The sequence below is a fragment of the Ambystoma mexicanum genome, unplaced genomic scaffold (assembly GCF_040938575.1).
Source record: "Ambystoma mexicanum isolate Mex_15411 unplaced genomic scaffold, UKY_AmexF1_1 Mex_scaf4, whole genome shotgun sequence".
Classification (NCBI taxonomy): Eukaryota; Metazoa; Chordata; class Amphibia; order Caudata; family Ambystomatidae; genus Ambystoma; species Ambystoma mexicanum.
In genome coordinates this window covers 8,005,660-8,028,083 of record NW_027182455.1, presented here as the reverse complement: position 1 = coordinate 8,028,083, position 22,424 = coordinate 8,005,660, and positions in this window count along the sequence as shown.

The window sequence follows — 22,424 nt, the reverse complement described above, 5'->3', positions numbered from 1 at the left end:
AACCTGAGATCCTTCCTATAACATGAGATGTGATATCCAACTCCTTCCCATTCCAATCCTGAGACACTTCCTATAGCATGAGATGTGATATCTCACTGCTTATACCAAACCTGAGACCCTTCCTATAGCATGAGATGTGATATCCAACTCCTTCCCATTCCAATCCTGAGACCCTTCCGATAGCAGAGATGTGATATCTCAATGCTTATACCAAACCTAAGACCCTTCATATGGCATGAGATGTCATATACAACTCCTTCCCATTCCAATCCTGAGACCCTTCCTATAGCATGAGATGTGATATCTCAATGCTTATACCAAACCTGAGACCCTTCCTATAGCATGAGATGTGATATCCAACTCCTTCCCATTCCAATCCTGAGACCCTTCCTATAGCATGAGATGTGATGTCTCAATGCTTCTAATACCAAACCTGAGATCCTTCCTATAACATGAGAAGTGATATCCAACTCCTTCCCATTCCAATCCCGAGACCCTTCCTATAGCATGAGATGTGATATCTCAATGCTTATACCAAACCTGAGACCCTTCCTATAGCATGAGATGTGATATCCAACTCCTTCCCATTCCAATCCTGAGACTCTTCCTATAGCATGAGATGTGATATCTCAATGCCTCTAATACCAAACCTGAGATCCTTCCTATAATATGAGATGTGATATCCAAGTCCTTCCCATTCCAATCCTGAGACCCTTCCTATAGCATGAGATGTGATATCTCAATGCTTCTAATACCAAACCTGAGACCCTTCCTATAACATGAGATGGGAATATCCAACTCCTTCCCATTCCAATCCTGAGACCCTTCCGATAGCAGAGATGTGATATCTCAATGCTTATACCAAACCTGAGACCCTTCCTATGGCATGAGATGTGATATCCAACTCCTTGCCATTCAAATCCTGAGACCCTTCCTATAGCATGAGAAGGGATATCCAACTCCTTCCCAATCCAATCCTGAGACCCTTCCGATAGCAGAGACGTGATATCTCATTGCTTCTACCAAACCTGAGACCCTTCCTTTAGCATGAGATGTGATATCCAAATCCTTCACATTCCAATCCTGAGACCCTTCCTATAGCATGTGATGTGATATCTCAATGCTTCTAATACCAAACCTGAGATCCTTCCTATAACATGAGATGTGATATCCAATTCCTTCCCATTCCAAACCTGAGACCCTTCCTATTGGATGAGATGTGATATCCAACTCCTTCCCATTCCAACCCTGAGACCCTTCCTATAGCATGAGATGTGATGTCTCAATGCTTCTAATACCAAACCTGAGACTCTTCCTATAACATGAGATGGGATATCCAACTCCTTCCCATTCCAATCCTGAGACCCTTCCGATAGCAGAGATGTGATATCTCAATGCTTATACCAAACCTAAGACCCTTCATATGGCATGAGATGTCATATACAACTCCTTCCCATTCCAATCCTGAGACCCTTCCTATAGCATGAGATGTGATATCTCAATGCTTATACCAAACCTGAGACCCTTCCTATAGCATGAGATGTGATATCCAACTCCTTCCCATTCCAATCCTGAGACCCTTCCTATAGCATGAGATGTGATGTCTCAATGCTTCTAATACCAAACCTGAGATCCTTCCTATAACATGAGAAGTGATATCCAACTCCTTCCCATTCCAATCCCGAGACCCTTCCTATAGCATGAGATGTGATATCTCAATGCTTATACCAAACCTGAGACCCTTCCTATAGCATGAGATGTGATATCCAACTCCTTCCCATTCCAATCCTGAGACTCTTCCTATAGCATGAGATGTGATATCTCAATGCCTCTAATACCAAACCTGAGATCCTTCCTCTAACATGAAATGTGATATCCAACTCCTTCCCTTTCCAAACCTGAGAGCCTACCTATAGCATGAGATGTGATATCCAAGTCCTTCCCATTCCAATCCTTAGACCCTTCCTACAGCATGCAATATGATATCTCAATGATTCTAATAACAAACCTGAGACCCGTCCTATAACATGAGATGTGATATCCAACTCCTTCCCATTCCAAACATGAGACCCTTCCTATAGCAAGAGTGTAATATCCAACTCCTTCCCATTCCAATCCTGAGACCATTCCTATAGCATGAGATGTGATATCTCAATGCTTCTAATACCAAACCTGAGATCCTTCCTATAACATGAGATGTGATATCCAACTCCTTCCCATTCCAATCCTGAGACCCTTCCTATAGCATGAGATGTGATATCTCAATGCTTATACCAAACCTGAGACCCTTCCTATAGCTTGAGATGTGATATCCAACTCCTTCCCATTCCAATCCTGAGACCCTTCCTATAGCATGAGATGTGATATCTCAAGGCCTCTAATACCAAACCTGAGATCCTTCCTCTAACATGAAATGTGATATCCAACTCCTTCCCTTTCCAAACCTGAGAGCCTACCTGTAGCATGAGATGTGATATCCAATTCCTCCCCATTCCAAACCTGAGAACCTTCCTACAGCATGCGATGTGATATCTCAATGCTTCTAATACCAAACCCGAGACCAGTCCTATAACATGAGATTGGATATCCAACTCCTTCCCCTTCCAAACCAGAGACTCTTCCTATAGCATGAGATGTGATATCCAACTTCTTCCCATTCCAATCCTGAGACCCTTCCTATAACATGAGATGTGATGTCTCAATGCTTCTAATACCAAACCTGAGATCTTTCCTATAACATGAGATGTGATATCCAACTCCTTCCCATTCCAATCCTGAGACCCTTCCTATAGCATGAGATGTGATATCTCAATGCTTATACCAAACCTGAGACCCTTCCTATAGCTTGAGATGTGATATCCAACTCCTTCCCATTCCAATCCTGAGACCCTTCTGATAGCATGAGATGTGATATCTCAAGGCCTCTAATACCAAACCTGAGATCCTTCCTCTAACATGAAATGTGATATCCAACTCCTTCCCCTTCCAAACCTGAGAGCCTTCCTATAACATGAAATGTGATATCCAATTCCTTCCCATTCCAACCTGAGACCCTTCCTATAGCATGAGATGGGATATCCAACTCCTTCCAAATCCAATACTGATACCCTTCCGATAGCATGAGATGTGATATCCCAATGCTTCTACCAAACCTGAGACCCATACTATGGCATGAGATGTGATATCAAACTCCTTACTATTCCAATCCTGAGACCCTACCTATAGCTTGAGATGTGATATCCAACTCCTTCCCATTCCAATTCTGAGACCCTTCCTATACCATGAGACTTGATATCTCAATGCTTCTAATACCAAACCTGAGACCCGTCCTATAACATGAGATGTGATATCCAAATCCTTCCCCTTCCAAACCTTAGACCCTTCCTTTATCATGAGATGTGATATCCAATTCCTTCCCATTCCAATCCTGAGACCCTACCGATATCATGAGATTTGTTATCTCAATGCTTCTAATATCAAACTTGAGACCCTCCCTATAACATGAGATGTGACATCCAAGTCCTCCCCATTCCAATCCTGAGACCCTTCCTATAGCATGAGATGTGATATCTCAATGCTTCTAATACCAAACCTGAGACCCTTCCTATAACATGATTTGGGATATCCAACTCCTTCCCATTCCAATCCTGAGACCCTTCCGATAGCAGAGATGTGATATCTCAATGCTTATACCAAACCTGAGACCCTTCCTATGGCCTGAGATGTCATATGCAACTCCTTCCCATTCCAATCCTGAGACCCTTCCTATAGCATTAGATGTGATATCTCAATGCTTATACCAAATCTGAGACCCTTCCTATAGCATGAGATGTGATATCCAACTTCTTCCCATTCCAATCCTGAGACCCTTCCTATAGCATGAGATGTGATGTCCCAATTCTTCTAATACCAAACCTGAGATCCTTCCTATAACATGAGATGTGATATCCAACTCCTTCCCATTCCAATCCTGAGACCCTTATGATAGCATGAGATGTGATATCTCAATGCTTCTATTACCAAACCTGAGATCCTTCCTATAACATGAGATGTGATTTCCAAATCCTTCCACTTCCAAACCTGAGACCCTCCCTTTAGCATGAGATGTGATATCCAACTCCTTCCCATTCCAATCCTGAGACCCTTCTGATAGCATGAGATGTGATATTTCAATGCCTCTAATACCAAACCTGAGATCCTACCTCTAACATGAAATGTGATATCCATCTCCTTCCCTTTCCAAACCTGAGACCCTGCCTATAGCATGAGATGTGATATCCAAGTCCTTCCCATTCCAATCCTGAGACCCTTCCTATAGCATGTGATGTGATATCTCAATGCTTATACCAAATCGGAGACCCTTCCTATAGCATGAGATGTGATATCCAACTCCTTCCCATTCCAATCCTGAGACCCTTCCTATAGCATGAGATGTGATGTCTCAATGCTTCTAATACCAAACCTGAGATCCTTCCTATAACATGAGATGTGATATCCAACTCCTTCCCATTCCAATCCTGAGACCCTTATGATAGCATGAGATGTGATATCTCAATGCCTCTAATACCAAACCTGAGATACTTCCGATAGCATGAGATGTGATATCTCAATGCTTCTAATACCAAACCTGAGATCCTTCCTATAACATGAGATGTGATTTCCAAATCCTTCCCCTTCCAAACCTGAGACCCTCCCTTTAGCATGAGATGTGATATCCAACTCCTTCCCATTCCAATCCTGAGACCCATCTGATAGCATGAGATGTGATATTTCAATGCCTCTAATACCAAACCTGAGATCCTACCTCTAACATGAAATGTGATATCCATCTCCTTCCCTTTCCAAACCTGAGACCCTGCCTATAGCATGAGATGTGATATCCAAGTCCTTTCCATTCCAATCCAGAGACCCTTCCTATAGCATGTGATGTGATATCTCAATGCTTATACCAAACCTGAGACCCTTCCTATGGCATGAGATGTCATATACAACTCCTTCCCATTCCAATCCTGAGACCCTTCCTATAGCATGAGATGTGATATCTCAATGCTTATACCAAACCTGAGACCCTTCCTATAGCATGAGATGTGATATCCAACTTCTTCCCATTCCAATCCTGAGACCCTTCCTATAACATGAGATGTGATGTCGCAATGCTTCTAATACCAAACCTGAGATCTTTCCTATAACATGAGATGTGATATCCAACTCCTTCCCATTCCAATCCTGAGACCCTTCCTATAGCATGAGATGTGATATCACAATGCTTATACCAAACCTGAGACCGTTCCTATAGCTTGAGATGTGATATCCAACTCCTTCCCATTCCAATCCTGAGACCCTTCCTATAGCATGAGATGTGATATCTCAAGGCCTGTAAGGATATTTGGCGTGTTACAGTACACAGTACAGCAATACTGCACAAGTAGCACAATTTTTTTTGCAGCACCACCACCACAAGGGTGCGGTGCATTGCTATATGGGTTAGCAGATTAACAAGGAAAGACAGACTATTCAGTAAAAAACGATTTTAACATATAAGATGCAAATCTATTTTTGCAGTTAAAAGCACACGTGTTCATTTAAAAATGCACACTATTTTTCACCTGAAATGCCTATATTGCTAGAGACACATTTGAAAATTAACAGCTAACCTATTAACCATTAACCTGACTAATAAAACCTTATTTTAATATAACCCACTAATAAAATGTGTTCTCTACTGCAGAATTAGGCATACTCTGAAAACCAGTTAAATGAGTGTGCAGATTTTTTTTTCTTCTCTTCTCTGCCTGATTATCCGTGTTGTTGTGCACAGTAACGGCAGGAAGGAGGAAGTCAGATTTGCAACAATTGCAAATGTATAAGCGAAGCTATTGTTGAAGAGTAGGAGGATGAGAGATGATGGATTTCATTGGGACACGTCATAAAGAGGGCTGAGAGGAAAGTTTTAGTGGGCAGTAGCAGGGAAAAAGACAGAGAGACATCTTTCTGCACTACTGGGGAGAAGACCTGGCTGTGGGGTCCTGACTGAATGCAAATTCCGGTGTCCTGCTGCAGTCGACATTGGGGAGAGCAGAAAGAAAAACCTGTCCACTGGCTGAGGCAGTCCTATCTGAAAAAGCTGAGAATTCCAGGCAATGACCCCGGCTTGAGAAGGCAAGCGTTCCTTTTTGCTGGAGTTAAGCCAAGAGAGCCACATTCACAGAGAGAAGCCTCTGAACAGATAAGGTAATTACCTAACTGGGGGAGCTGTGTGTGTGCACGGAAATATGCAGTCAGTGTAGAAAAATGAAAGTCCCGTGCGTGTCTTAATCAAGTGCTAATGTTGCAATTTAAGTTCTGTTCTCCGCCACTATAATTGCAGTGTGTCATAGAAAATGCTTTTACTGTACCATTTTATTTATTTCTGTAAAGAATGAGATCATGTCTAAATGCAACTTTTATAATACAGAAAATATTTGAAAACAGACGGGTGGTTTATTTTCTATTTACCATTACAATGCCAATGATGTGGGGAGATTTTTAAACAGTGCAATGGTCATTTTAAGACAGATGTGTGCATGTCAGAATCAGTATGAATAATTGTGAGTGACTGTAGTATAACTTGTTGGAGGTACATGAGCCAACGGGAAGAGAGACTCTCTGAACATAGCTCCCTACCGTATATAAGGTAGTGGAAATTACCACAAGACTACCACATATAGCTCTCTGTCGTAAATAAGTCAGTGAGTTTGCCCATGGTGGCGCACCAACACTATCACTGGGAATTGTGGTATCCCTAGAATGCAGGTCTGAGGTCTCTCTAGTGATCACACGAAAAATCTAAGCGAAGATAAGGGGTTCTGGACATTGGGGCCACAAATAAAACAAGGGAATTATGCTCACCAAAATACCACCAACCACGTATACCAAATATGCAGGTCTGGGTGCTGAAATAATGCATGTCCATTGTATTATTGTTGCACATGGCCAAATCTGAATACAAAGAGTGATTATTGCTAAGTTATTTTTCGGCGGTAATAAAATACCGTCAGGCCCCAAATCTCCACAAAATACCCTACATATTTATGGTGCGTTGCAGGCCCGGAAAGTGATCACAGAGTACCTACTGGGCGTGGCAAGTGTGTCTCACACTGCCATTTGCACATTAAAGGGAACCCATTTTATAATAGCAGTGTGCCACTAAAAACGAATTTCAGAATGTCACAAAGGGAAACCACATTCTCAGATCTAGTGCAATATTTAGAGGCAAAGTTATTTGCACATGGGAATTGGTCTTCGAACAGTACCTTAGAATGGAGTAACCGCATTCAGGGTGAGGTGCAGAAAGAAAAACTAGACAATATTTTTGCAGAAGGCAGCATAATTCAGGTCTGCCTTACAAGATTATTGAATGCAGCCGATAAAAGTGCAGAGAAAGACTGTTTAATACGGCTATGCGGCAAAATATGGTTTATTTTAAACAAGTCCCTGCGAATGCAAGAGAATGATACTCAGCTAATTAACAGGTTAAAGACTGAATTAGATGGGGCAAGTAAAAATCAGGAAATGTTGAGAGCAGAATTGGATGTATGCCAAAAAGACATGCAATTAAAATGCAGAGACTTTGATACTCAGTTATCCAAAAGCAAGAAACAATTTGAAGATAGTGAGCAAGAATTGACACACTTAAAAGCCTTAGTGGATCACATTAGGCAGGATAAAGATGAGGTTGTTTCAGAAATGCAGATTTTACAAAAAGAACATTGCGAAAAAGAAGGTGATCTCCAGAGTGCAGAACAAGAAATGATTAAAATGATCCAAGAAAGAGACAAGAGAAATAAAGAGTTCAATGAATGCCAAATGCAAATGTGCGATATGCAGGAGGCAATTAATAAAATGAGTGATGAAAATAATTATTTGCATGATGAAGCCAACAGACTCCTTAAAAAGTGTAAGGACTTAGAACAGCAAATGTGCATTCCCAGGTCCCAGGAGAGGCGGCAGGGTACCACATTCAATGGAGTGGAGGTGAATTCTAGCTCTGCCCAAAGAGCTAGTGCCCCAGTGACTGGGCCGGTGACTGAACTTGGTTGCAGCGCCCTTGGGGGATTTGATACTCCCATTGGGGGCAGCCACCAATCTCATACACCTGAAAACAGGATTGAATCACAAAATAGTGCAATTCCATGCATTGCAACAAGTAGCCCCATAAAAATAATGAAATCCATTAAAGCCCTGATCAAACCATTTAAAAAGGGAGGTGAATGCTGCATTGAGGATCACTTAGAAGCGGTGCATGACATTTTTAAAGCACTCCAGATACCTAAGGAACAGTACAGACAATATTTTCATTTAACTTTAGATGCCCCGACGGCCAGCATCATAAGGGGATTAAATGAACAGCAGAATATGACATGGCTGGAGTTTGAAAAAGAAATTAGGCGTCATTTTTCTCCTTTTCAGTCATTGCAGGAGGCAAAGAAAGTCGCGTACACTATTACTGCTGGACCTAATACATCACCTCGCCAATTTTTACAAGACTTAAAAAGAGCATTCTCTCGCTTTGATGTATCTTTTGACTCAAATTCCAATGAGTTTAAAACCGCATACTTCTATGGGCTACAGAAAGACATCATATCCCAATTGGTCCGTGAATTTGACCGTGACAAGTCCCTTGAATGGATTGTACATCAAAGCACCAAGCTATATGAGGTACTCTATTGTCAGGGTAGAGAAAGTGATAAAATGAAAGATACTAGGCCTAAATCTAAAGAACCCTCAGCCACAGTAATGGAAATCAGGTCAGCCAAAATGTCCCTTGAGTCTGCTCAAAGCCAAGGTAAAAATAATGTGACACCTGAACAAAGGGGTAATCAACAAAGATCGCCATTTCCTGTACCAATGTTCCAATCACATGATCCTAGTAATAGAGAGAGCTACATCAGCCCTAGATATTTAAGAGATAGACCCCGGGTAAGATACCGGTCTGATATGGCAGGTATGAACAATAACCAGAGACAAAATCAAGATCAAAGAAATGATGGTCCCTACCAGTCATTGGGGACACAGAGCAGATTTGATCCCAGCACCATGATATATGGTAATCAGGATAGGCCCCGATATGTGGATCGATTTACTGATAATGGAAATCAATATAGGGGCCAGTACCCACAATCTGAGAGACAGGACATGAGGCAAAACGTGAACTACAGTCCACGCCAGTACAATGATTCCCCACCAGGGGACTATAATCAAAGGATGGGTGCAACCCGCTCCCCTCCACAAATGAATCAAGAGTTCAGAAACCATCCCAACCGGTATCAATCACCTGAGAGGTATCAGAATAGATCCAATCAGGGGGAAAACAACCAATATCGACCTAGGCCACAGAAAGAGGATCCTAGAGAGGTGGAAAGGTTCCAATGCCTTGAGGCCCAAGTGAAAATGTTAGCTGAGCAAATAGGAAAGCTCTATACAGCGCAAAAACAACCTTCCAAAGAGGGGGCTGATGGCCATAGCAATGACCGGGGGGCTTCCGAAAAGTGACTAAGTACTCATGATAACTGCAGTGCCAAAATGACAGATTGCTCTGATATAACTTTGCATAACGACTCTGAGATGACTAATGGATTAAAAATGAAAGTACCAGTAAATGAAATTGTGATAGAAAGTGCAAATACTTCTAAAAAAGAGGTACGGTTTAACTTAGAGCTAAATAAAACAGTAAAGATTTGCACAAATGAAAAAGAAACATTAGGAATTCCAAAAGAACAAAGGGACAGATTTAAGAAAAATGACTCATGCATGGGGAATACCAGTGAACAGGGAGTAAGTGGGGATGCCATAGCTCCTTCCCTGGGCAAGCAAAACAATGACCAAACACAGACAGAAAAAGGAAATACTCACAAGGAGGGTACAAGTCAATCACCTGAAGAATTCTTTGAGCCACATATTTTTGAAGAGGCTGAAAGGGCTGGTATTACACTAAATGATCACAAATGCACAGAATTAAAAAATGACGAATTGCTGAATGATGTTGTTACACATGTTCAGTTGGAAGGTTGTAATGTGGTCTCTGATGTTACCCAGATGGATGGGCGAACGGTGGCCACACTCCAAAAAACCTTTGAACATGGAGAAATGAATAAAATATCTCGCACAGAAATGGGTAAAAAGGAGGGAAAAATGTCTTTTCATTTACCAATGTGCTTAACCAAAAGTGAAAAAGACCTGAGAAAGGTGAGCCCTGAAATCAGTAAGAATTCACATTTCTTATGTGTATTAGAGGAAGTTGAGGACAGATATTATGCACCCATCACTGTAGAAGAAAAATGCCACACCTTTGCTATGATTGACACTGGCGCACAGGCCACAATTATGTCAGAGGAGCTGGTAAAGAGTATCAATGAAGGGAGGCCTCCACAGAGTCAGATCACAGTGAAGGCAAATCAAGGCCCAGTGCATAACTTTAATGGGGAGGAGGTGCCCATCATAGGTGTAACTGAGGTTGACATAAAAATAGGAAAGCACAGAATGAAACAAGAGGTATTGATCACATCTATTTGTGAAATTCCATTTCTGATGGGGACAGATTGCCTGAAAAGATTGTCTCCTCTCATAGATGGGGTGAATGGAGTGCTGTGGTCCTTAACCAAAAAACCATTGAGGCCTAAGAAACTAAAATCACAAAACAGCAATATAAAAGAATGTCACACCGTTGCCAAAACAAATGATGCTGTGGAGGTATATCTCCAGAATAGCTGCATACCTAGTGTCACTGTTATATTAATGTGTCAAGACAAAGATCAGAGCGACAATGAAAAACTACCTGTACAAATATACTTGGACCCAAGGAAAGATTGGCAGACTGCTATAGATGAGCACACATTACGTTTTTACTTAAAAGAGAATACATGCAAACAGAATATTGGTCCTAAAACAGATTCAGAAAAACACATTACCACTCTGGCAGAGATACACATGGAAGATGAGCAACCATGGGTTCACGTTGGTATAAATGATTATCTTAAAACAATAAAAGCCACTTTAGCGCTTGAACATGAAAGGAGTTTCATTAATGAGAAATTGTTGCAAAAAATTATGGAGAGGGAAGAAATCCCGAAATTTAGGATTAAAAACCAATATGTTTCTGGGTTGGACAGTCCAGACTTTGAAAACCGAATTACAGGCAGATGCATGCTTAAAATTAGCATTGGGCAGAAAACAATTTACCATAATGTATGGATAGTGAGTGGAGCACAAAATGAATTTTACATGGGCAATGACATCATGCACAGAATGTGTATGGTGTTAGATTTCCTTAATCAAAAAATATGGTCACGCCTAGGTGGGCCGGCGCCTGAATTTGAAGACAAAAGAAGGGCTTATCATTGTGCACAACTAGTTCCTTATGCAGTCGAATTACAGATGAGGAAAAATACTATTGTTCCTGCATTTACAAAACAGTTTGCAATAACACTGAAATGCAAAAATGGACAGCAGATGAAAGGCTCTGATGCATTTGTATGCCTGAATGAATCCATAAAACAGCAAGGCCTGGATTATGAATACATTCCATTGGTAGACATTGGTGAGGGATCTGTAAAAATCATGGTAAATAATAAAGGTTGTCAGGATATTCATTTAGAGGAAAACTCCCCATTAGGAATGGCCATACAAAAATCACATTATACGGCAGATTTAAATAACATGGTGATTGGGAATATTCCTGAAAAATATGTAGATGCCAAGGGCGAGTTGCCAGAACACCTGGACTCTCAGCCCAAAGGAATATTTAAAATTCATTCTGTGTATCCTTATGATTCAAATGAGACAGTGTGCTGCCATCAAGAGGATTGCATAATATTTAATTTAAATGAAAATGAAACAGGAAATCAGCCCATTGAAGTGGAAGCTGATCTGCCAAAATATTTGAAAGTGGCAGCTCTACAAAAAGACACAGCCACACAGTTAGAGGAAAGCGCTGAGATTCCTTTACCAGAAGAGTTTCCAGAATTTTCCAGAATGGTAGAAGAGCAGATCTCCTTAGCGGATGCATGTGACAGCGATGAGGATCGACGCAATCTGAGGGAAATATTTATGGAGTTTAAGGATGTATTTGCAAAAGATGCTTATGATTGTGGTTTAACTGATTTACATGTGGCCACACTACCAGAAGGTTGTAGCAGAAATCCAGTGTTTGTACGCCAGTATAGACTACCGCTGGCATGTTTAGAATCATTGGCAGAGATTATTAAAAATTTGGAATCACGGGGAATCATTAGGCCCATTCATAGCACATCCAATACGCCTATTTTAGGTGTGTTAAAGCCAAATGGTCAATGGCGGCTGTGTGCAGACTTAAGAGAGTTAAATAAAAGAGTACCAGTATCTAGATGGCCACTACCATTCATTGATCAGGGCCTAGCTCAGATACATGGTTCAAATGTATTTACCACGTTAGATCTCACATCTGGATATTGGTGTGTGCCATTGGCAGAGGAGATACAACACCTATTTTCCTTTACATTTGACAGGACTCAATATGCCTGGCTTAGAGCTCCGTTCGGGTACATCAATAGTGGGAGTGAATTTGGCATATTTTTGAGAAAGGCCATGCCAGATGCAGCGGAAAGAGGAACAATAGTTTATGTGGATGATGTCTTGATAAAAAATGAAAACCTTAAAAGCCATTTTGAGGAAATAAGACATGTGCTTGGCCAATTGCAGAAAGCAGGCGCCAAAGTATCTTTGCAAAAAGCACAATGGTGCAAGAAAAAAGTGAACTTTCTAGGGCATGAAGTGACTGAACATGGGCTAAATCCACAAAGGAAGAAAATAGAGGCCATACAAAGATTAAAAGATCCTAAAAATGTGAAAGGAGTAAAAAGTTTATTAGGGATGACAGGCTATAACAGAAAGTTCATTGAGAATTATGCAGAAATCACTCAACCATTGACTAAACTGCTTAAACTAAATACTCACTGGAGATGGGAAAGAGAGCAGTCTGATGCAGTGGCTAGATTGAAGGAATGTCTTGTAAAGGCACCATGTTTAGCATACCCCATAAAGGATAGGGATTTCTTTATAGAAATAGGCTTTTCTGAACATTGTATGTCAGCAGTGTTATCACAAAAACACGATTTGAATCACAAAACCATTGCATATGCAAGTAAGGCATTTTCCCAAGTTGAAATGAAATTTAATGAATGCGAAAAGGCCCTATTAACCACTGTGTGGGCGCTACAACATTTCCGCCCCATTGTTCAGGGAGAAAAGGTGATTATTGAAACAAATCATCAACCTTTGCAATTTTTAGAGAGTAAAAGAATTAGATCAGGCAATCTAGCGCAATCCAGAATCACTTCATGGACGCTGGCATTACAAGGTTTTCCCGTAGAAGTAAGATATGGACAAAATAAAAAGAGCCCAATTGCTCAAGGGTTAGCTGACTTACATGACTGTGCAGCTGAACAAATAACAAATGAAATGGATGTGGAAGCTAGTTTACAGGGATTTGAACAATCACCACACAAAGCTTTTGATGAAAAAACATGCAAGGATTTGCCAACTGTATATGTGGATGGTTGTGCTTTTCACATTGAAAATGACAGTAATAAACAATTAGTGGCAGGAATAGGAAATGTCTGGTTGAAATGTGAAGGCGTTCCTAGTATAGGGATGAGGATTGGAGATAGGAGCAGTCAGGTGGCGGAATTGGCAGCCATCTATAAAGCAATTGCTACTGCAGTTGATAAGAAGTTCAGTGAAATTGTCCTGGTGACTGATTCTGACTATGCACGGAATAGCTTTGTGGAGTATTTGCCTGGTTGGAAAGCAAGAGGCATGGTTACATACAACAAAAAGCCACTTAAACATGGAAAAATGATACAAGCCATAGACAAATTGGTGTCAGAAAATAATTTAACAATATACTGGAGAAAAATTCGTGGGCATTTAAAAACACCAGGAGAGGATAAGGAGGGAAATGATAAGGCAGACCATCTGGCTAAGATTGGGGCTGTGATGGGAGAATTGCTACCTATTGATTATTTAATGGGTGAAATACAAATTGATGCAGTCACACGTTCTAAAGCACCAAAGGAGGTAGATCAACCGGTGGTGCAGTGGAGTCATGACACGCCAGACCAAGATTTGATTGAGGCACAAAAGAATGATCAAATTTTGGGAATCTATTATAATCATTTGATAGATCCTGAACAAAATCCTTTAACAGAAAATGATTGTATGGGAAAAGAAGAGTTGAGGGTGTTATTAAAGAACAAAACACGAATTAGATTACAGGATGGGCTCATGATTAGAGAGTCCATAACAGGGCAAATACAGTGGGTAGTACCCCTTTCATTCAGAGGACTAATGCTACACCATGCACATGATGCCATAACTGCAGGCCATAGAGGTTCACAAAAGACATTAGAAATACTAAAAGATTATGCTTACTGGCCACATATGTCCCAAGATGTGGAATTATATACTAGAGGATGTCTAGTATGCGCCCAATTTAAACCTGCTTCACCAATGCATAGAGCACCATTGATGAAAAGAGGCCTAACTCTCCCATGGTCAGATTTGCAAATAGACTATGTAGGTCCTTTAAAAAGGTCGAGCAGGGGACACCGCTATATTTTGAGTGTGGTATGTTTGATGTCAAAGTGGATTGAGTGCATTCCCGCACCAGATTGTAGTGCGCAAACAGCAGCCACATTGCTGGTGAACCATGTGTTCTCAAGGTTTGGGTTGCCACAAAGAATTGAGTCAGACAGAGGAAGTCATTTCACAAGTACTCTAATGAGTAAGGTATGGCAAATACTAGGTGTGAAAAGGAAACTACATATCGCATATCGGGCGGCGTCTTCAGGTACAGTTGAAAGAAGCAATAGGTCTGTTGTGGACATTTTAAAGAAATTTGTGGCAGAAGCAGGTTCCAGCTGGGATTTGCGTTTACCATTGGTTTTGATGGCAATCAGGTCGACTCCTGCCAAAGCAACAGGTGTTAGCCCCCATGAGGTCTTAACAGGTAGGAAAATGGTGTTACCACAACACCTACTATACAGAACACATGAGCAAACTCTAGTGAGTGCATCCACAGTTCATGAATATATTGATGAACTGAGGAGGCATTTGCAACATGCATTTGCTTTTGTGCAGAGAAATCTGGAAAGAGCTGCTGACAGTGCTAAGTCATATTATGACAAAAAGACATCAGTAAAGGAATACAATGTAGGGGATCAGGTGTACAAGTTTCATTTTGGAAAAAGTAAACAGAAAAATTCTAAATTTCTGGCAGCCTGGCAGGGGCCATTTCGAATTATAGATAAAGTCTCTCCTGTAGTGTATAAAATTTTGAAAAATGAAGGTGAAACAGCAATAGAGCAGTTCGTCCATGTAAATCAAATCAAACCATGCCATCCCAGACATGAGATCAGGCAGCTTGAGCATGTGGAAACGGATAGAGTCCCTTGAGAAAATAAATGGGGGTAATCAGGAGGCAGTGACAAAGAAGTTAAAAAAAAGTTGATTGTTATGATGGCACATAAACACTGTAATATATGTGAAAATATATAATATAAATAAATAAATAAATAAATAAATAAATAAATGCACATATAACGGAAGCTCGTGGTTGGTGTGCAGAGAGAAAGTGTATTAAATATTGAATGCTGTTTTATATGTGTTTGTTTTCTTTTAACTTGTGTTTAATTTCAGAAAAAAGAAAAAAAAAAAAACGAAGTATTTTTACCAAGCATGTTTTATTTTTGGCAAAAGGATGAAGTTAGTATTGTGCTATGTACTTAATCTGTTTATTTTCTATTTTGATTTAGACAATTAACATTATTTGGTCGGAGGTTCTGGGACCAGAGGCCACGGGAGACGATGGAGTCCTGGAGCCCGCGAGGACGGATTCCGGGAAAGCCCCAAAGAGGGGTGAAGACCAAGGCTACAAAGCGATCAGCATTGAAGATGATACCGATGACATGTTTAACGATGATGATATTTGGAGGGATCTTCAAGAATTCAGAAGCACAGGTTGTCATTGAACCTGGACCAGCATCTGGTATCGCGGTGGAAGAGGCACCAGGATTCATCATGAGTGATAGAAGGATGATTTTCCAAAATATATACATTCCATTAAATCCTGAGATTTTGATTGAAAAACACTTGAACAATACCGGAATTAAGATTGAACAGACTAAAGAGTGGCTGGAAATAAGAAAAGAGGACACTAAGCAGTCAATAAGAGATATATTAATGCAATTGGAAAAAACATTCGTGAATTCAGCAGACATTAAGAAGAAGAGAGGAAAGAGAGGTGCGGTGATGCTCGCGATATCAATGGTAATGTCTATAATTGGAGCAATAATAGGTACTACAATATCAACAGCCAATTCTATTTCGGTAGGAACACTGAGTACTAAAGCACAACAACTGAGTATTGACCTAGAAATAATACAAAAGACATTAGATGGAATTAGAGGGGGACTGGATGAACAAGTAAGATTCATAAATGAAACTGCAATCATTCTAAATGAACAAGCGGATGTGATGCAACGGGCGACTAAAATAATACTTAAGCATGACAGAACTTTAAATGAAATATTGAACATAATGAGTCCTGTTGATAGACTATTAACGAATTATATGAGAGAAGTTCAAACTGCAGTTTCACAATTGATTCAAGGACATATTCCCTTGTATTTTGTTTCGCAGGATATCATTCGTCAAATGATAGAAAGATTGACCAGGAGGGAAATTGACCTTATACAGATAAAAATTGCATTCGAAATGGGGAATGCAATGCCGTTATATGTGGACTTGGAAAGACTAGAGATCGGATTTTTGCTATGCATCCCATTTGTAGCCCCTGAACTTATTTATCAAACGAAGTGGGTACACAACGTGGGATTTTGGCAAGAGGACAAATTCATTAAGATTAAGACTCCAGAAGTGGTGGCATTTCAGTCATGGGAACCTGAAGTTTATTTAATACCAAACCTGGAAACATGTGTAACATTTAAAGAACAAAATTATATGTGTCCAGGTAAACCGTTTGTTCCTGATGCCACAGATGCTATTTGTGGATTGAAATCTGACCCAAGTATATCAGAGGGATGCGAAGTGATTATTAGTAATATGGGGAGTGAAGAAATGGCACAGGATAAGATGGTCAGAGGTAAATGGTTGGTCAGCACCTGTTTAAAGAACATGACGGTAGTACATTTAAACCATGGAACATACGTGGTTAAACAGGTAAAATATAATGTTTTTTATTTACAGGTTCCAAAGGATGCAATTGTGTCAATTGGGGGATTAACATTGTTCCATGTAACAAATGATGTTTGGGAAAGCCAAGTGGAAAATATCGATTTTTTTCAAAGGGATACTTTTCCAATAGATCCAGATGTGGAATATTTATTGAATCATAAAGAAAGACATGTTATGAAAATGAATTTGCGAAAAAACAATATTACAATTAGTAATCTGGGCATAATCGAAGTGGAAAGATTTAATTGGGGAACCTGGGGGGAACGCTCAATAGTGGGTTTGGCTATCCTGGTGCTAATCATGGGTGGATGGTTGATTGTGCTATCAGTAAAAATGAAAATGTTACTGATTTTACTGACTACGTCAGGAAGAGAAAGATATCCCAATACACATGCATTTTAAGAGAAAAAGAAAGAACAAGTTGTTTTTAGGAATTGGCTTGGATTATAGCCAAGTTCTAAAAAAAAAAGGAGGGTATATGTAAGGATATTTGGCGTGTTACAGTACACAGTACAGCAATACTGCACAAGTAGCACAATTTTTTTTGCAGCACCACCACCACAAGGGTGCGGTGCATTGCTATATGGGTTAGCAGATTAACAAGGAAAGACAGACTATTCAGTAAAAAACGATTTTAACATATAAGATGCAAATCTATTTTTGCAGTTAAAAGCACACGTGTTCATTTAAAAATGCACACTATTTTTCACCTGAAATGCCTATATTGCTAGAGACACATTTGAAAATTAACAGCTAACCTATTAACCATTAACCTGACTAATAAAACCTTATTTTAATATAACCCACTAATAAAATGTGTTCTCTACTGCAGAATTAGGCATACTCTGAAAACCAGTTAAATGAGTGTGCAGATTTTTTTTTCTTCTCTTCTCTGCCTGATTATCCGTGTTGTTGTGCACAGTAACGGCAGGAAGGAGGAAGTCAGATTTGCAACAATTGCAAATGTATAAGCGAAGCTATTGTTGAAGAGTAGGAGGATGAGAGATGATGGATTTCATTGGGACACGTCATAAAGAGGGCTGAGAGGAAAGTTTTAGTGGGCAGTAGCAGGGAAAAAGACAGAGAGACATCTTTCTGCACTACTGGGGAGAAGACCTGGCTGTGGGGTCCTGACTGAATGCAAATTCCGGTGTCCTGCTGCAGTCGACATTGGGGAGAGCAGAAAGAAAAACCTGTCCACTGGCTGAGGCAGTCCTATCTGAAAAAGCTGAGAATTCCAGGCAATGACCCCGGCTTGAGAAGGCAAGCGTTCCTTTTTGCTGGAGTTAAGCCAAGAGAGCCACATTCACAGAGAGAAGCCTCTGAACAGATAAGGTAATTACCTAACTGGGGGAGCTGTGTGTGTGCACGGAAATATGCAGTCAGTGTAGAAAAATGAAAGTCCCGTGCGTGTCTTAATCAAGTGCTAATGTTGCAATTTAAGTTCTGTTCTCCGCCACTATAATTGCAGTGTGTCATAGAAAATGCTTTTACTGTACCATTTTATTTATTTCTGTAAAGAATGAGATCATGTCTAAATGCAACTTTTATAATACAGAAAATATTTGAAAACAGACGGGTGGTTTATTTTCTATTTACCATTACAATGCCAATGATGTGGGGAGATTTTTAAACAGTGCAATGGTCATTTTAAGACAGATGTGTGCATGTCAGAATCAGTATGAATAATTGTGAGTGACTGTAGTATAACTTGTTGGAGGTACATGAGCCAACGGGAAGAGAGACTCTCTGAACATAGCTCCCTACCGTATATAAGGTAGTGGAAATTACCACAAGACTACCACATATAGCTCTCTGTCGTAAATAAGTCAGTGAGTTTGCCCATGGTGGCGCACCAACACTATCACTGGAAATTGTGGTATCCCTAGAATGCAGGTCTGAGGTCTCTCTAGTGATCACACGAAAAATCTAAGCGAAGATAAGGGGTTCTGGACATTGGGGCCACAAATAAAACAAGGGAATTATGCTCACCAAAATACCACCAACCACGTATACCAAATATGCAGGTCTGGGTGCTGAAATAATGCATGTCCATTGTATTATTGTTGCACATGGCCAAATCTGAATACAAAGAGTGATTATTGCTAAGTTATTTTTCGGCGGTAATAAAATACCGTCAGGCCCCAAATCTCCACAAAATACCCTACAGGCCTCTAATACCAAACCTGAGATCGTTCCTCTAACATGAAATGTGATATCCAACTCCTTCCCCTTCCAAACCTGAGAGCCTTCCTATAACATGAGATGTGACATCCAAGTCCTCCCCATTCCAATCCCTAGACCCTTCCTATAGCATGAGATGTGATATCTCAATGCTTCTAATACCAAACCTGAGACCCTTCCTATAACATGATTTGGGATATCCAACTCCTTCCCATTCCAATCCTGAGACCCTTCCGATAGCAGAGATGTGATATCTCAATGCTTATACCAAACCTGAGACCCTTCCTATGGCCTGAGATGTCATATGCAACTCCTTCCCATTCCAATCCTGAGACCCTTCCTATAGCATTAGATGTGATATCTCAATGCTTATACCAAATCTGAGACCCTTCCTATAGCATGAGATGTGATATCCAACTTCTTCCCATTCCAATCCTGAGACCCTTCCTATAGCATGAGATGTGATGTCTCAATTCTTCTAATACCAAACCTGAGATCCTTCCTATAACATGAGATGTGATATCCAACTCCTTCCCATTCCAATCCTGAGACCCTTATGATAGCATGAGATGTGATATCTCAATGCTTCTATTACCAAACCTGAGATCCTTCCTATAACATGAGATGTGATTTCCAAATCCTTCCACTTCCAAACCTGAGACCCTCCCTTTAGCATGAGATGTGATATCCAACTCCTTCCCATTCCAATCCTGAGACCCTTCTGATAGCATGAGATGTGATATTTCAATGCCTCTAATACCAAACCTGAGATCCTACCTCTAACATGAAATGTGATATCCATCTCCTTCCCTTTCCAAACCTGAGACCCTGCCTATAGCATGAGATGTGATATCCAAGTCCTTCCCATTCCAATCCTGAGACCCTTCCTATAGCATGTGATGTGATATCTCAATGCTTATACCAAATCTGAGACCCTTCCTATAGCATGAGATGTGATATCCAACTCCTTCCCATTCCAATCCTGAGACCCTTCCTATAGCATGAGATGTGATGTCTCAATGCTTCTAATACCAAACCTGAGATCCTTCCTATAACATGAGATGTGATATCCAACTCCTTCCCATTCCAATCCTGAGACCCTTATGATAGCATGAGATGTGATATCTCAATGCCTCTAATACCAAACCTGAGATACTTCCGATAGCATGAGATGTGATATCTCAATGCTTCTAATACCAAACCTGAGATCCTTCCTATAACATGAGATGTGATTTCCAAATCCTTCCCCTTCCAAACCTGAGACCCTCCCTTTAGCATGAGATGTGATATCCAACTCCTTCCCATTCCAATCCTGAGACCCATCTGATAGCATGAGATGTGATATTTCAATGCCTCTAATACCAAACCTGAGATCCTACCTCTAACATGAAATGTGATATCCATCTCCTTCCCTTTCCAAACCTGAGACCCTGCCTATAGCATGAGATGTGATATCCAAGTCCTTTCCATTCCAATCCTGAGACCCTTCCTATAGCATGTGATGTGATATTTCAATGCTTATACCAAACCTGAGACCCTTCCTATGGCATGAGATGTGATATCTCAATGCTTATACCAAACCTGAGACTCTTCCTATAGCATGAGATGTGATATCCAACTTCTTCCCATTCCAATCCTGAGACCCTTCCTATAACATGAGATGTGATGTCGCAATGCTTCTAATACCAAACCTGAGATCTTTCCTATAACATGAGATGTGATATCCAACTCCTTCCCATTCCAATCCTGAGACCCTTCCTATAGCATGAGATGTGATATCACAATGCTTATACCAAACCTGAGACCGTTCCTATAGCTTGAGATGTGATATCCAACTCCTTCCCATTCCAATCCTGAGACCCTTCCTATAGCATGAGATGTGATATCTCAAGGCCTCTAATACCAAACCTGAGATCGTTCCTCTAACATGAAATGTGATATCCAACTCCTTCCCCTTCCAAACCTGAGAGCCTTCCTATAACATGAGATGTGACATCCAAGTCCTCCCCATTCCAATCCTGAGACCCTTCCTATAGCATGAGATGTGATATCTCAATGCTTCTAATACCAAACCTGAGACCCTTCCTATAACATGATTTGGGATATCCAACTCCTTCCCATTCCAATCCTGAGACCCTTCCGATAGCAGAGATGTGATATCTCAATGCTTATACCAAACCTGAGAGCCTTCCTATGGCCTGAGATGTCATATGCAACTCCTTCCCATTCCAATCCTGAGACCCTTCCTATAGCATTAGATGTGATATCTCAATGCTTATACCAAATCTGAGACCCTTCCTATAGCATGAGATGTGATATCCAACTTCTTCCCATTCCAATCCTGAGACCCTTCCTATAGCATGAGATGTGATGTCTCAATTCTTCTAATACCAAACCTGAGATCCTTCCTATAACATGAGATGTGATATCCAACTCCTTCCCATTCCAATCCTGAGACCCTTATGATAGCATGAGATGTGATATCTCAATGCCTCTAATACCAAACCTGAGATACTTCTGATAGCATGAGATGTGATATCTCAATGCTTCTAATACCAAACCTGAGATCCTTCCTATAACATGAGATGTGATTTCCAAATCCTTCCACTTCCAAACCTGAGACCCTACCTTTAGCATGAGATGTGATATCCAACTCCTTCCCATTCCAATCCTGAGACCCTTCTGATAGCATGAGATGTGATATTTCAATGCCTCTAATACCAAACCTGAGATCCTACCTCTAACATGAAATGTGATATCCATCTCCTTCCCTTTCCAAACCTGAGACCCTGCCTATAGCATGAGATGTGATATCCAAGTCCTTCCCATTCCAATCCTGAGACCCTTCCTATAGCATGTGATGTGATATCTCAATGCTTAGTCCAAACCTGAGACCCTTCCTATGGCATGAGATGTCATATACAACTCCTTCCCATTCCAATCCTGAGACCCTTCCTATAGCATGAGATGTG